The sequence below is a fragment of the Vidua chalybeata genome, chromosome Z (assembly GCF_026979565.1).
Source record: "Vidua chalybeata isolate OUT-0048 chromosome Z, bVidCha1 merged haplotype, whole genome shotgun sequence".
Classification (NCBI taxonomy): Eukaryota; Metazoa; Chordata; class Aves; order Passeriformes; family Viduidae; genus Vidua; species Vidua chalybeata.
The window spans coordinates 33,292,636-33,303,551 of record NC_071570.1 but is presented as its reverse complement, the minus strand read 5'-3'; positions in this window follow the sequence as shown (position 1 = coordinate 33,303,551).

The following is a 10,916-nucleotide window of genomic DNA, read 5'->3' as shown; positions in this document are numbered from 1 at the left end:
CAAGGAAAAGGGCGAGGTCATTAGGTTTTGCACAGCTGAACACGCTTACAGGCTTCTCACAGCTTGCTATTTAGCACACAGTTCTGACCACCGTGTCTTGTACAGTCTTCCCACTAAATCCAGGGAGGTAATACTTCTAACACCTGCTTACAGGATAGGAGCCTTAGTACCCAAGTTAGTGAGAATCAGAACTGAGTGGGTAATACTAGGGAATTTCTCATTGTGGACAAACGGGCTTTCATTCTTTGTATGAATATCTTTGCAAAACTATTTACTTAAATATCTACTTAGAGAAATATTGTTAATCTTGTTAGACTGTAATTTTACTGCTATATATTATGCAAAAAGAGTAAAGTCTTAATTGTGTACTTGAAAGTGAGCTGAATGGACAGTATACTTAAATTACAAATCATAAGTAGCGGATGTATTTAAGCATTATGTTAATAATTCAGAGTAAAATACTCTGGGCAGTATGGTTCCTTTTCCTGACAAGTATCCTTGAAGATTTTTACATCCATTCTGAATTTCGGGTAAATGGAGGGTGCTTTTGATATCTGGCTGCAATAAGTGTGAGTGAACTGTAACTGTTGGAAGAAGCTGTGAGCTCATAAAACTTGTCCATTTCTGTGCAGAGAAGTCAAAGAAAAGAGTCACTTGTAACCTAGAGTAAACATTTTAAGGGAACCCGGTTTAGCATTGTTTAAAGGACCACTGGGTGTTTGTTGCTTTGTCTCCTCCCATCATATGACTTGTGAGTTGTGGTTAGGCGACAGATGGAGTTCTGCAATTGTTAGATTTTTCTATAAAACAACTTTTCTGGCCCCATTCTTTGTAATCATGTACACAGAAAGGTAAATAAATGATGGTTTTTCTAGCATAGAGCTGCAAGCTCTCATAAAAAAAAATCAAACCAACAAACCAGTCCCTAGAATAGTATTATAGACGAAAAGTCATCTTTGCTACTTTTTATGAGAGGGTGAGAGTTGGAAGGACTAAGTCTGCTGGGAAGAAGAAATACGAACTTGAAGAGCAGTATTTGCAGAAAGATACGATATTCAGTTCTGCTTTAAGCTTTGTTATTATTTAAATAAATACTTAAATCTGCAGGAAAATATTTCAGTGTAATTTTCAGCTGGAGGAAAACACTGCCAAGGGAAGTTAAGGTGGGGAATGAAGTGCACTGTCAACTGCCTGTTTATTTTATTTTTGCGTTCAATTAGTCTTACATGGAGAACATGTTGAAAAACTTACTGGAAAATTCCAAGTACAGTGCCTTCTTCTTCAAGAGAATCTGGTTGTCCTGGTGGCGAGTCAGGGAAAGTGTTCTTAAAAGCTTTTGTGGAACTGATTTTAACCTGAAAACTGTGTAACCACATATCTGTGATTCTACTACCTGTAGTTAGTGCTCAACTGGGGTCACTGATTTTTTTTTTTTTTTCCCCATTGTCTACCTTCAGGTTTATGTAAAGATGCTATTTGTATTGGGACTTCAGTTCAATATTAGGTTGAAGCTTCTTGACAGACCAGTGTTGAGAAATGACATCAAACCTTTAATTGAGCAATGAACATGGATTTTTTTCAAGCTAAATTCAGTTTTTATGGGATGTATAAAACAACATTGACAATGTGTTTTCTTTTAATGCCAGTTTGAGCAAAAATTATGTCCAATTCCTTTCACTAAAGGAAAACCTAAATTAATGTGTTGGTTTTGCATGGCCATGGTAGTGGCGGAGACACAGAGATGGCTTCTGTGAGAAGCTGCTGCAGGCTTCCACCATACCCAGCAGAGCCAGTCCCTGATGACTCTGAAGATGGATGTGCTGCTGGTAAAGGCTGGGTCAATTATAGGTGATGGTAAAGCATCTCTGAATTAAGAAAATCAAAACGAAGTGGGTGTTGTTCCCAGTCAGCGAAGAGGAGGAGGTGAGAACATGTGATGGAAACAACATGGAGACACCAAGGACATTGGAGAAGGAGGGGCAGGAGGTGCTGCAGGCGCTGGAGCTGAGATTCCTCTTCAGGACGTGGTGAGACCCTGGTGAAGCAGCTTTGCCCCTGCAGCCCATGGGGATCCATGGGGGATGCAGAGATACATCCACAGCCCATGGAGGAAGTGCCCATGCCAGAGCAGGTGGATGCCTGGAGGAGGCTGTGATTCAGTGGGAGACATGGTAGAGAGAGGACCCAGCTTCCAGGCTGGAACAGCCTGTCCTTGGAGGACTGCATCCTGTGGTAGAGTGACCCATGCCACAGCAGTTTTGGGAGGACTGTCTGCCCATGGGAGGGACTCGTGGTGCAGCAACTTTGGCAGGACTGCTCTCGTGAGAATGGACCCACAGTGGAGAAGTTTAGAGAACTGTCTCCCATAGGAGGGACCCCACAGGGTAGTAGGAGAAGGACAACTCTCCCACAGCAGCAGAAGACAATCTTGGGTGATGAACTGACCAAAACCCCGACGCCCCATCTCCTGCACTGTCAGTGGGAGGGAGGGGTTGGGGGAAGAAAAGTGTTTTAAGGGCTTACTTCTCATTATCCTCCTCTGATTTTGTTAGTAAATCCACTTTGGACCTCTAAGTCAAGCCTGTTATGTCCTTGGAGTGTTTTCTCCTAGTCCTTAACTCAGGAAGCCTTCATTAATTTTTCCCTCTCATCTACCCAGCCGTGACTGGGGAGGGTAAGTGAGCAACTTTCTTGGGTGACTGGTGTTTGGCTGGTGTCAAACCATGGCAATGAGTAATTTACAACCTTTCATGTGTTCATGTGCTATGGACAAGTTGTAAGGAATCTTCAGGTAGTAGCTGAATAAAGCAAAGCTTTCACAGAATGCTTAGCTTTTGTGATTAAGGGCTGCATCCCAACTCAAAAATTATGGCCATAAGAATTGAAGGACTGTAAACAAGAGTTCTGAAAAACAAAGAAAATAGAACATCTGCAAAACTTATGCCAGGTTGATTAAAATCTTGCAGAGTGTTTTGGCAGATAGGAAAGCAGGCTATAGTCTGTTGAAGACATAATAAAGTCTGTTCTGAAAACATCTCTTTCATTGTTGATAACGCTCATAGGAATTTACATTGACCTACAAATTAGCTTTAAGAATGCCAAAGAATGGACCTGTCTGTTTTCCTTGACCTCAGTTAAAGGACTGGGAATAAAAAGGAAGCTTGCTGAATATTTTCAGTGTGTCAGCTGGCTTCATGCAAAACCTGTATTCCTCTTTGATTTAAGACAAAGTGTAAAGCTTCAATGTTAGGTAATAATACGGAGATTTTTTTTTCTGTTAGCCAAGTTTAGTGATTTTAATGTGCTGTCCAGCAGTTCCAGGAATTCCCTGGTTACTCAGGAGGATATTTGACATCTGTCACAACTTCTTCAGTGACACCATAAATGGACAGGTCAAATGTGCATGTCTGTACATTGTCCTGTACTTCAAAAATATTGAAAGGTAGATATAGTACTCTTGCAAATTTCACTTTTCTTTTGACTTCCACTGTGTGTGGTTAGTGTCAGTCTTTGTCAATAATATTTCTTATAAACCCTCAGTTATCTGAGGGTTTTATGGTGTGACACTCTCCATGTCTTAATTCCACTAACTAAGAAGTAACAGTAGATGAAATCATTTAGCTACGGAGTTTGGACCAAGGAATCTTGTGGGAATCTTACATTTTAGCACATTCTCTTCAAATTTGTCTGATACTTGTATTTTTTTTGTAGCTAGCTTAAGGGAAATGTTGAAATCAGTAGAACTAATTTGGGACAATAGTTCAGTAGCGCTTGAAATAAAAACATTGAGTGTTTTTTATTTCATGCTGTTTATTTCCTTCAAAGTAACTATGGTACAGTCTTTGGCACTTCTGAAGGTATTGAGTTTAGCTTATGTTTCTTTTTATTAAGCAGAAAAAAATGTGTTGCCAAAGGACACTTAGAAGAACTACTTTGTATTCAAGACTGGGGAGTCATCTCTGTTCAGAGTTGACAAATTATGTTGCATCCCAGGTTGGTGAGGGAGATGTAGAAACGGATGCCTTGCGAGGACGCCTGCTTGAGATAGGGTGACACAGTGAGACACTTTCCCACAGTTCTCTGCTTCTTTATGTTAATGACCTTGATTACATCACCCCATCCTCCTCCCGAGTTCTAGAATATTCACTGTTCCTGTTTTCCCCATTGGTTTCCATTCCTTGCAACCCCTCCTCTGCATCTCTGTTAGTTGTTTTCCCTGGCCCTGCCTTTGTACCACTTCTGGTCCCTCTACCCATTGGCCCTCAGATTTGATGCTCTGCCTCCACCATCCCACATATAACCCCCTGGATCCTCCCTTCTTCCTCTGTCCCTGAATTCTTCCTCTGTCCCTGAATTCTTCCTCTGTCCCTGAATCCCTTTGGTGTGCCTATTACTAAACTGCCACTGGAACTTCATACAAGGAACCCCTCCTGCCTCTTTATTCATCGACCTGCACTCTACACCTGGTGGCACGAGCTTCTGGTGCTCATCCTGAGCTATCTGTCTTCCCCGAAGGGAGGCATTCTTGGGAAGGCAGTGATCGCAGCAGCTTCTGTTGTGTCCCTGCAAAATTATTTAGGAGTCAAATTGCTGAAAATATCTCTTTATGCTTCTAAATAAATCTGACTTGTCTTTCAGAACCTGATATCCATACATTGGTAAGAATATTTTATTTTCTCACTGCGAATGTATATGTTGCCTGCTGACACTGTCTTAGACACTGTGACACTGTCAGAGCTATGGACAATGGCTGTAGTCAGCTAATTCCAGTGTTATATAAACTTGTCATTTTTCCTGTAGTGCAATACTATCAAGCAGGATTTCCTTGCACTGTTTCTTTTCCCTCCTTCTTTTAAATAGTTTAATACCCAATCCTTAAATATCTCCCAACTTTAAAGAATGCTGTGCTTCACTCATCCTCCACTGTTCAAAATTATACATTCGTGGTCATAGGAGATGGGATGGTTGTTGACAAAGACTGTGTCCTGGTAATATGAATGAGGTTTATACTGAAAGTAGTTGACTCAACTTCGACCTCTTAGTGCCTTTCCCTTTACCACTAATAGCAGGGAGATGAAAACAGGCAGATGATTTGTCGTAATTCTTTCTCAATAATTCTTTGTCTACATCAACTCTGCCCCTCCATTCCTGCTGCTTAAAAGTACTGGATTTTGTGGGATTCTTGGTCTAAATATGCCAGTCAAATTAAATTATATTGAAGACCTATGTTTTCTTAAGAGGTTCTTAATTATAAGGTCATATGCAGCATACATAAATGTACTAAGCAAAGGAATATTCTTTACCAGAACAAATGAATTTGAGCTTGCAATAGAAACTTTTTTGTAGTAGTTGATCAGCTCATTTAGAGATTACTTCTAGAAATTAATATACTTGCTTTATTAACATTTGCTGTCTAGAGTGGTGAATATGTAATCCACCCTCTCTGAACCACTTAGAGAATTTTTGTGCATGTAGACTGCAAGTACAATATATGCAATTTAAGAATACAAAGCAGTGGTTTATTAGAAGGTGTAGATAACTGGCAGCACATTAGTCTTAACTAAATACTAGTGTATCCTTCATAAGACATCTGAGGAGTTATAAGGAAAAACCTGACCTTAGACCACAGCAACAAAAAAGCCCAGCCTCACCAAGTGAAGACTTGGTCTCCTTACTCCTTGGAAGGTACAATTGCGGGAAGGCAGGTAGGAAAGAAAGGAGCACAAATCAGTCTATGAATCTTCATAGGAATTTCAGAGACTTGGAAACAAGTAATGTCTAAAACATTTCCTAAAGTGTTTTTCCTACTCCAGAAGTGTGGTGCCCTAGTGAGTGAGTACCTTCAACGTCTAAATTCAGGTTGGTCATGCTTTGTACTTTAACACCTTTCCAAGCTATGGATATTTCATTTTATAAAAAGCAGTTGTACTTCCATATTTTGTTCTTCAGTCACCAAGATGTACCTCAGATTTGCAGCTGAGAGATTTGTTAGTGAAGTATTTTACTTCTCACTGTTTTCCACTCTGAACAGTTTCACAAAGAACTTAGTGTTGGCTACGTGTAATAAAGCCCCTGACACAGTTTCCCGCAGCATTCTCATGGAAAATCTGGCAGCCCAGGCTTGGACAGGTGCACTGTTCAGTGGGTAAAAACTTTCAGGATGTCCAGACCTTGAGAGTGGTGGTGAGTGAGTAATTTTCCAGCTGGTGGCCAGTCACAGGTGGGGTTCCCTGGGCTCAGTCAGTACTGGGAGAACTTTTGTTTTGTATCTTTATTAATGACCTGGATGAGGGGATTGAGTGTACCCTCAGTCAGTTCATAGCTGAAACCAAACTGTATCAGAGTGTTGATCTGCTGGAGGGCAGGAAGGCTCTGCAGAGGGATCTGGACAGGCTGCATCGATGGGCTGAGGCCAATGGTTCAACAAGGCCAAGTGCCAGGTCCTGCCCTTGTGTCACAACAGCCCCAGGCAGTGCCACAGGCTGGGACAGAGTGGCTGGAAAGGACCTGGGGGTGCTGGTGACAGCAGCTGAACATGAGCCAGGGTGTGCCCAGGTGGCCAAGAAGGCCAATGGCAGCCTGGCCTGGATCAGCAATGGTGTGGCCAGCAGGAGCAGGGCAGGGATTGTCCCTCTGTGCTGGGCACTGGTGAGGCCACACCTCCAGTGCTGTGTCCAGCTCTAGGCCCCTCACTCCAAGAAAGACACTGAGGAGCTGGAGGGAGAACAGAGAAGGGCAATGGAGCTGGGGAAGGGTCTGGAGCACAAGTCCTGTGAGAAGCAGCTGAGGGAGCTGGGGTTGATTTATCCCGGAGAAAAGGAGGCTCAGGGTGGCCTAAAAAGAGGTTGTATCAAGATGGGGGTCAGTCTCTTCTCCCAGGCAACCACTCACAGGATGAGAGGAAGTGGCCTTAATACCAGGGGGCATTTAGGTTGAGTATCAGTGAGAAATTCTTCACAGAAAGGGTGATTAGGCATTGGAATGGGCTGCCTAGGGAGAGGATGGAGTCACCATGTGTGGAAGATTTCAAAAAACACCTGGAGTTGGCCCTTAGTGCTGTGGTTTAGTTGACAGAGTGGTGCTTGATTGAAGGTTGGACTCAGTATTGGAGGTCTTTTCCAACATTAATGATTCTGTGGTTCTATGACAAGTGGAAAAGGCCTTAAGTTGCATCAGGGGAGGTTTATATTGGATATTAGGAAAAACTTAAGAAACAAATTATTAAGAATTGGATCTGGCTTCCCAGGTTGGTGGTGGAGTTGCAATCCCTGGCATTGTTCAAAAAATGAGTCAACATGGCATTTTGTGATACGATTTAGTAGGCAGTGGTAGGTGTAAGAGAAGAATATCTGTATGATAAGCTGTTCTCATCTACATATTCTCTTATTTTTCCTGTGTTTTGTTGAAGTGTATGTGAGAAACTTCCTTCATTGCAGGTGGTTACTACAAACCTAGTGCAGCTCTGCCTTCACAGTGACTCTCTGCCAACACCTAACTCATGCTGATTGAAGTTGTCATAAAGAGTCTGTTCACTATGGTCTTAATGTGGAAAATTACAAGAACTGGCATTTTGTCATCCAGCTATTAAAGCCACATGGAATTTTGAAAAAATCCTTTAGATTGTTTGTACAAATGGGTTTAATTATATTTAGCTGCCTTTGCAATTGTAGTAAAAGGCTTGTGAATCTTGAATTACCATAGGATGAAAACATGTAAAAAAATTCAGTAATAAACCACAAAAGACATTACTCTGGGAGTAAAGCATCCCTTCTGTGCCAGCATTTTACCGGATTGCAATTACAGCTGTTGTGATGTTGCAATGCTGTGAAGGAAGGAAGTATTGCATAGTGCTCTATTCTGAAATTGATAACGACTTTGTGGCCTTCTTAGCAAAACACCTGATGCTTTTCTTGTGGAATAAATCTTCTCTAGAGTATGGATGAAAAAAGATGCTCACATAATTGCACTTAGGAATTAAAACCTTTCTGTGTGTATTAAATGTTGGTAGTTGCACACTGTACAACATAGTAATTGGTACGTTTCTTATGCCTTTTGTTAGGTTTGAGCAGTTTGGAGAGTCTGACTCTAATTTGACATATGTGTAAAATTTTGACAATTTTATATGTGCCCATTGTAGGGATGCTGACTTTAGGCACACGATGGATTGTGGTGGACCTTTCTCTCTCCCCCTATGCCTTTATCAAAACCCCAGTGCTGTATCCTTACATAGTAGGTCAGGGACTAGCACCAATTTCCATGCCAAATGTGTAATTTACTAATAAAACTTTCTGTTTGATTTTGTACCCTTTGACTCACAGTTCCTTTTGACCAGTGAGCATTTACAAATATTAGGTGCTTCCTTCCCCTTAACAGTAGGTTGTCACACCCATTATTGTTGCTTATTCAGTGATATGTTACATAAGCTTGGACAATGCATTTAAACGAAGGCTTTAGTCATAAACCAGTAATTTAAGAGCATGGTTTTGAAGATACTGCTGTTGTTGAATTTTTATATTACCCTAAAGTGAAATTTAAGAATGGCATAGTTAATTTTTTTTACCTGTTGAATGCAGCCTTGCATGGAGGTTGATGCTAGTAGATTTTTAATGACAAGCTACTCACTGAAAAATGGAATTAGGCATATTTGGAAATTGAGATCAAAATCAGACTGGTTTCACTGGATTTTTCTTCCCCACAAGTGAAATCAGTAGGGAATAGAAGGACACTCGTGGTTTTTATTTGTGTTTTGCAGTGCTATAAGTCAACGAAAGTCTGTTGTCATGCCCTCATCTTTATGCTTAGAGGAATGTAGTGGGTCGACTCATTGGCACAGGTAGAAATCAGCCTAATGAATTTCTTGGTTAAAACCAACTCTGCAACTTCCTGAGGTAAAATTTTACTGCCTTTGCTAAGACTGCACGATTAAATGCTGCAAGGTCTATTTGCAACTGGTCAATGAAAACGCGCCTAATTTTTCCACTGAACTACAAAATGCTCTATTCTGTGCCAGTGTTAATTAATACAGGCTCACTGTAATTATACAGTGGTCAGTAATTTTATAGGATATGGTCATACATAATACAGAAGATAAGTGTTTTTCAAATCTGAACTACTACGGCTAACAAATCAATTTGCAATGAGGGTCAGATTTTTAGCAGTAGTTCTGCAGTTTCCTGTCTCACCCTGCCAACAGAGACAGTGGAAATGCCTCTCTTTAAGAAGGGGTAGCATCTGGGATCAACCAATCTCTGGAGCAATTACCCCTGAATCACCAGCCCAAAGAATAGGGAAGCATCAGCAATGAAAACAGTCGAGTCTTTCTGTGGAAGGCACTTCCTTCCTTATGTTTCAGGAATAGTAGCTTCACTTTGCTCCCACCCACAGGACTGAAATGTTAGTTCTTCTAGAGCATTCATGTGCATAGTGGATGAAAGTGTCTGTAAATGTGGATATGGAACACATTTCTTGGAAGAATATCTATTGTACTCTAAAGGTTTCCCATGTTCTGTGCCAAATCACTTCTGGTAAATGACATTACTTTTGTAAGATGTTTTTCTCTTTACTATTAACTTGCTACAAATGGTAGTAGCTGAAGCAGTTACTGATGCTATCATTAAGTGCCCTCTGCATCCTGGAATCTCCTGAGTGCTACTGGCCAGTCCACAAACAAACGTTTAAGACTGTGGAAGCCTTAATGTAAGCATGTACATAGCCCCGAGGCTGGCAGAGGGATGACTCCAGGTTTTTGAAAGTTAAACAAATGTTTAACTAGTCTCTTAGGCCTGGTGCAGCTTTTAATGATTTTGAAAGATTGAGCAGCCAGCTTTCAGCGTGTCAGTGAAATCCACATATTAATGTGTGAGAACAGGCAACTAATCAGATCAAGTCTAGGATAGAGGTTCAATAATTAAACATAATTAAGGGTCTGGTCCTGCCCTTTCTTATGTTCTAAATAAAGAAGAAAAAAATCTGATATACCAAAGAGCACTTAGGTTACAGTTTACGTCTGCTTCTTTTGAACCACATTTGTTTCATCTATTACCTTAGTAATAGATCTATTAACTTAGTAAAATAAGTAAAATATCTATTAACTTAGTAAAATAAATGCAAGTTTTCAAAATATCATTATGCATGCTAATGTATACTTCTAAATAGCAAGGGGAATTTAAAAACAATAAAGCAGTTTACAATGCAGCTTCACACAGAGTTTATGGGTGATGGGGAGATGGCAACATCATTCAAAAATAAAAAGGGAAGCAAACGGCCTAACTGCCTGAATCTGATGATTAGCTAAAGAGGGTGAAGGCTAATGAGTGATCTGGAAGTTGGAGTGGGTGTTGAGCTTACGTGTTAAAATAGCCTGAAAAAAACTGAGTTGCGCAAGTCATGGAAGTTGACACGAGTCAATCTACAGCTTCTGTTGTGTGTGACACTAGTGCAGGATAAACAACTTGCTGTCTGTAATGGATCTCTTCCTGAATTGGGGCCAAGATGTCTTGATGTACTGATTGCGTTATTAAAATTCAGTATCTGTTCTTGAAGAGTGTCTGCTTAGCAAGGAGCGTCAGTGCTTAGTAGGAGTACATTAACTAGGGACTTTGGATTTCCATTTACTAACTTCACAGCATCTTAATTGCAAAGTTCCTTCAGTCCCGTTGGTGCAGTCAGTTATGTTGCTGATGGCTGCAGTCTTCTTCCAAGCCATTAAGTGGAATACATTTATTACTTTTAAAAGGGATCACCACTTGATTTATTCCCCCACCTGTGCCCTAAATGATGCATGAGGTGCTTACGCGTGAGTGCTCCTCAGCGGTGGCTGTTACCCAACACCCTTGTTTCGCTGCGCGTGTAAATGCGATTTAAAGACCCTCTTGACCTGATTCATCGGCACCAAAATGTCGCTGCGTACACTCCGG